This window comes from Equus przewalskii, chromosome 16, assembly GCF_037783145.1.
Source record: "Equus przewalskii isolate Varuska chromosome 16, EquPr2, whole genome shotgun sequence".
NCBI lineage: Eukaryota > Metazoa > Chordata > Mammalia > Perissodactyla > Equidae > Equus > Equus przewalskii.
Window position 1 is genome coordinate 8246564 of NC_091846.1, and position 6450 is coordinate 8253013.

Genomic DNA, 6450 nt, shown 5'->3' on the forward strand with positions numbered 1-6450 from the left:
ATGCAGCAGCACTTATGGCTTAGCCCTCCCCCACCTCCAGCAGTTGTAGCTAGCACCTGCAATCTCAGGGTTCAGGAGCCACAGCAGGAACCATGACCTAGCTCCCAGTGGGAGCACCCCTGACACCAGCCCTACCAGCAGTGGGGCTGCATACAAGATCCTGGGCCCCTGGCAGTGGCAGAAACTCCTGTGAACCCAGCACCCTCAGCAGTGGTGCCACCAGCACCCCCAGATAACCCAGGAGCCAGCAGTGCACGTAGTGAGCACAGTAGCAGCACTTGAGTCCATGGAGAGTCAGTGGGGGAACATGAGATCCAGGAGACTCCAGAAGCAAAAGAGGTATTCACAGCCTGGTGACCCTGGTGGCAACATCCATGACTGCAGTGACATTGTAAGTAGCAAGACACCAGCAGCCTCAGAGACACAAGCAGCAAAAGGAGGGCAGTGACAACACATCTGGCATAGGCAGTGGAGGATGGAAAGTGCAGGCTCTCAAACACAACCAGAAGTAGCTCAGAATAAAAGTAACCAAAGCCTTACCTAAATAAGAAATGTGTTTACTACCACAAATGTGCCAGCAGAGGGTCAACTTATCAAGTACCATGAAAACTACGGTAACATGGTAACACAGAAAGAAAATGACAACTCTCCAGAAATCAAACTTGAAATCACGGAAGATTGCAGTCTCTAAAACTCTAAAAATGACAAAGAAGGAATATTAATGGTGGCCAGAGAGGGGAAAATAACTTACAAAAGAAGCCACATCAGGCTATCAGTGGATTTCTCAGAAGAAATTCTACAGACTCAGAGAGAATGGAATGATATATTCAAAATATTGAAAGACGAAAGCTATCAGCCAAGAATACCCTATCCAGCAAAGTCATCCTTCAAATATGAAGGAGAAATAAAGGCTTTTCCAGACAAATTAAAGCTGAAGGAGTTCATTGCCTCTAGACCTGCCTTACAAGAGATGTTAAAAGGAGCCCTCTTACCTGAACCAAAAAAGCAAAAGTATAGATAGCTTTGAACAAGGTGATAAATAGACCACAGAATCAGAAAATTGCAGCTCTGTATCATAATATGTTAGTAAACACTTAATTATAACATAAAAGCTAAAAGACAAGAAAGCATCAAAAGTTACTGTAACCAATTCAATTTGGTAACAAACTCACAATAGAAAAAGCAATAATTTGTGACAACAAAAACATAGACAAGGAAGATGTAAAGAATGAAACCTGCATAGAATAATGGAGATAAAATGTATCAGCAGAAAAAAAGACTATCTCATCTATGAGATCTTTTATACAAACCTCATGGTGACCATAAAACAAAAAATCGGAGCAGAATCACATAGCATAAAAAAAAGAAACCTGAGAAACACATCACAGAAGACCAATGGGCTGAAATGGTAGACAAAAACATGAGGAAAAAGAAATAATGGAAATACAGAACAACCAGAAAACAAAAGATAAAATGGCAGAATTAAGTCCTGATATATCAATAATGACTCTAAATGTAAATGGGTTGAACTCACCAATCAAAGGAGACTGAATGGCTGGCTGGATTAAAAAACAGGACCCAACAATATGCTGCCTCCAGGTGACCCATCTCAACTCTAAAGACAAACATAGACTCAGAGTGAAGGGATGGAAGATGATACTCCAAGCAAATGGCAAACAAAAGACAGCAAGTATAGCTGCATATATCAGACAAAATAGACTCCAAGCCAAAAAAGATAAGAGACAAAGATGGACATTATATATGGATAAAAGGGATATTCCACCAAGAAGACATAGCACTTATTAATATATATGCACCTAACACAAGAGCACCAAAGGATATAAAGCAACTATTAACAGACCTAAAGGGAGAAACGGACAGCAATACAATAATAGTAGGAGACTTCAACATCTCACTTACATCAATGAATAGATCATCTAGACAGAACGTCAAAAAGGAAACATTGTCCTTAAATGAAATACCAAATCAGATGGACTTAATAGATAAATATAGAATATTCCATCCAAAAGCAGCAGAATATACATTATTCTCAAGTGCATGTGGAACATTCTCAAAGATAGGCCATATATTGGGAAACAAAACAAAACAAGTCTCAATAAATTTAAGAAGGGGATTTGCATGTGGTTCACCATGGTGGAGACTCCAAATTGCAAATCTTTGCTGATCCCAAATAGACTCATTTTTGCTGGAGAAATAGCTGACTGTTTGTTTAAGGTCAGCATTCAACGTTTTTGTGGCCTCTACAGGGATGCAGAGAAGACCCCTGATGACTATGAAGCTGGTGAGCAAACAGGTGGGATATCCACAACAATGCCCATTGAGATTGCTACTTTTCTCACTGACCCTGGACTTTGAGGATTCCATTCTCTGGAAGAAGCTATGTCATGAACAGCCTTATGGAGAACCCCACATGGTAAGGAAATGAAGCCTTGTACCAATGGCCAAGAGAGTGACATCAGCAACATGGTGGAGCAAGCTGTTCCCTTTATCTCTCCCACTTTGAACTATGCTTAACGGACATTCATTGGCCAATGGAGGATACCCACAAAGCACAACAGGATGCCTGAAAGACCCACATAACTATACATCTGAAGGTGGATGGACTGGCTCCCCAGGAAGTGGTGGACATAGGTGAATACTCCCTTACCTTTCCCTAGCAGCCTTGTGTGCATCTCTGAATACTTTCCTGGCTGCCCTGAGAGCCCATAGTACCATTGTGGTCCCAAAAGTAGGAATGCATCTTGGGGTGACTGTGAGAAGGGGTGGCAACAGCCCTGGGCCCACACACGAACACTTTCCTAGCTTGTGGGAGAACCTACCTGGCTGCTGCAGTCCCAACAAATGTCCCCCACCAAGCACAGTGGCCGGTGTGACCATAAAAAGAGGTGACAGCAGATATACACGTGTATGTGTACACGTACACATGCAGCATGAGCAGCAATAGTACCACTGTGGCCCCACAAGTAGGAATGTACCTCAGCCTGGTGGCAGCCCGGAGCCCGTGTGTGAACACTTTCCTGGTCAATGGGAGCACCCACCATACCCACACAACTTCCAGCAGATGGGGTGGGATTAGAAACACAGCTCCTCCTTCTCCCCAGTGGTAGCAGGTGGAATCTGTGACCTGATACTATCACAAATGCACTGGCAAAAGACCAGTTCATCAAATACCATGAGAAACTATAGCAACAATTCAGAGCAGAAGGACAATGACAAATCTCCAGAAACCAACCCTGAAGTCAGGGAAATTTAAAATCTAAATGACAGAGAATTCAAAATAACTGTAATGAAGAAACTCAATGAATTACAAGAAAACTCAGACAGACAGTTCAGTGAACTCAGGAATAAAACTAATGAGATGAAGGAATACTTCACCAACGAGATTGAACTATAAAAAAAGACAAGCAGAAATTCTGGATATGAAGGACACAATTAATGTGATAAAAAATAATGTAGAATCCTTAAAAAATAGAGCTGATGTTATGGAAGAAAGAATTAGTGATTTAGAGGGTAGAAATATAGAAATGCCTCAGGTGGAGGAGGAGAGAAAAATTAAGATTTTTTTTTAATGTAGGAATTCTTCGAGAAATAGCCAACTCAATTAGGAAAAGCAACATAAGGATTATATGTGTTCCAGAGGGAGAAGAGAGGGAGAAAGGAGAAAGCTTGTCCAAAGAAATAATAGCTGAGAATTTCCCAAACCTGGGGAAGGAACCGGACTTACAAAAACATGAAGCCAATAGAACTCTTAATTACATTAATGCTAAAAGACCTTCTCCAAGGCATGTAATAGTAAAACTGGCAAAAGTAAATGACAAAGAAAAAGTACTAAGGGCAGCAAGGCAGAAGAAAACAACTTACAAACAAACCCCTATCAGACTTTCATCAGATTTCTCAGCAGAAACTTTACAGACCAGGAGAGAATGGAATGATATATTCAAAATACTGAAAGACAAAAACTTTCAAGTTATTCTCTTCAATACATAGTGTTGGGAAAACTGGACAGCCATATGCAAAAAGAATGAAAGTAGACCATTATCTTACACCATACACAAAAATTAACTCAAAATGGATTAAAGACTTGAATGTAATACCTGAAACCATAAAACTCCTGGAAGCAAACACAGGCAGTACACTTTTTGACATGGGTCTTAGCAGCATCTTTTTGAATACCATGTCTCCTAAGGCAAGGGAAACAAAAGAAAAAATTAACAAATGGAATGACAACAGACTAAGAAGCATCTGCAAGGCAAAACCAGGAACCAAATGAAATGACAACACACAAACTGGAAGAAAATATTTACAAATCAGATATCTGAAAAGGGGTTAATTTCCAAAATATATAAAGAACTCATACAACTCAACAACAAAAAAACAAAGAACCTGATAAAAATGTGGGCAGAGGACTTGAACAGACATTTCTTTAAGGAAGTTATACAGATTGCCAAAAGACACATGAAAAGATCTTCAACATCACTAATTATTAGGGAAATGTCAATCAAAACTATATGAGGGCCTGGCCCTGTGGCCGAGTGGTTAAGTTTGCATGCTCAGCTGCAGGAGGCCCAGTGTTTCGTCGTTTAGAATCCTGGGCGCAGACATGGCACTGCTTATCAAACCACGCTGAGGCAGCATCCCACATGCCACAACTAGAAGGACCCACAACGAAGAATATACAACTATGTACCGGGGGGCTTTGGGGAGAAAAAGGAAAAAAAAAAACTACAGTGAGATATCACCTTACATTTATCAGAATGGGTATAATTACCAAGACAAAAAATAACAAATGTTGGAGAGGATGTGGAGAAAAGGGAACCCTCATCCACTGCTGGTGGGAATGCCAATTGGTGTAGCCACTATGGAAAACATATAGACATATCCCAAAAAATTAAAAATAGAAATACCATACAATCCAGCTATCCCACTACTGGATATTTACTGGGATTTCAAGAACTTGAAATCAACAATCTAAAGAGATTTATGGACCCCTATGCTCATTGCAGATTTATGCACAATAGCCAAGACATGGAAGCAACTGAAGTGCCCTGCTACAGATGAGTGGGATAAAGAAGATGTGATATATACATACAATGGAATACTACTCAGTCATAAAAAAAGGGCAAAATCATCCCATTTGCAACAACATAGATGGACTTTGAGGGTATGCTGTTAAGCAAAATAAGCCAGACAGAGAAAGACAAATACTGCATCATTTCACTCATATGTGGAAGATAAACAAACACATGGATTAAAAAGAACAGATTAGTGGTTACCAGAGGGGTAGGGGGTTGGGTGAAAGGGGTAAAGGGGCACATATGCATAGTGATGGATAAAAATTAGACTACTTGTGGTAAGAATCATGTGATTTTTTTACAGAAATTGATAAATAATAATGTACACCTCAAATTACACAATGTTATAAACATTTATGATTTCAATAAAATAATTGAAGAGTAAATCAATAAATTTAAGAAGATTGAAACCATATCAAGCATCTTTTCTGGCCACAATGGTACGAAACTAGAACTCAATTACTAGAAGAAAGCTAGAAAAGTCATGAATGTGTGGAGACTAAACAATATGTTACCGAACAATTATTGGATCAAGGAAGAAATCAAAGGAGAAATAAAAAATACCCAGAGATAAATGAAAATGAAAAACCAACATACCAAAACTTACGGGATGCAGCAAAATCAGTACTAATAGGGAAATATATAGCAATACAGGGCTACCTTAAGAAACAAGAAAAATCTGAAATAAACAATCTAACACTACACCTAAAAGAACTAGAAAAAGAACAAATGACATCCAAAGTCAGTAGAAGGAGGGATATAATAAAAATCAGAGTTGAAATAAAAGAAATAGAGACTAAAAAGACAGTAGAAAGGATCAATGAAACTAAGAGCTGGTTCTTGAAAAGATAAACAAAAGTGACAAACCTCTAGCTAGACTGACTAAGAAAAATAGAAGGCTCAAACAAATAGAATCGGAACAAATTGGATACCTACAAGAAATGGATAAATTCTTAGACTCATACAACCTCCTCAAACTGAATCAAGAAGAAATAGAGAATCTGAAAAGACCAATCACACAAGTGAAGAGATTGAAACAGTAATCAAAAACGTCACAGGGGCCAGCCTGGTGGCGTAGCAGTTAAATTAGCACACTCTGCTTTGGTGGCCCAAGTTTGCCAGTTCGGATCCTGGGCGTGGACCTACGCACCGCTTGCCAAGCCATGCTGTGGCAGGCATCCCACATATAAAGTAGAGGAAGATAGACACGGATGTTAGCTCAGGGCGAATCTTCCTCAAAAAAAACAAAACCTCCTATCCTTCTTCTCAAACTCTTCCAAAAAGTTGAAGAGGAAGGAATGATTCCTAACTCGTTTTATGAGGCCAACATTATTCTGATACCAAAACTAGACAAGGA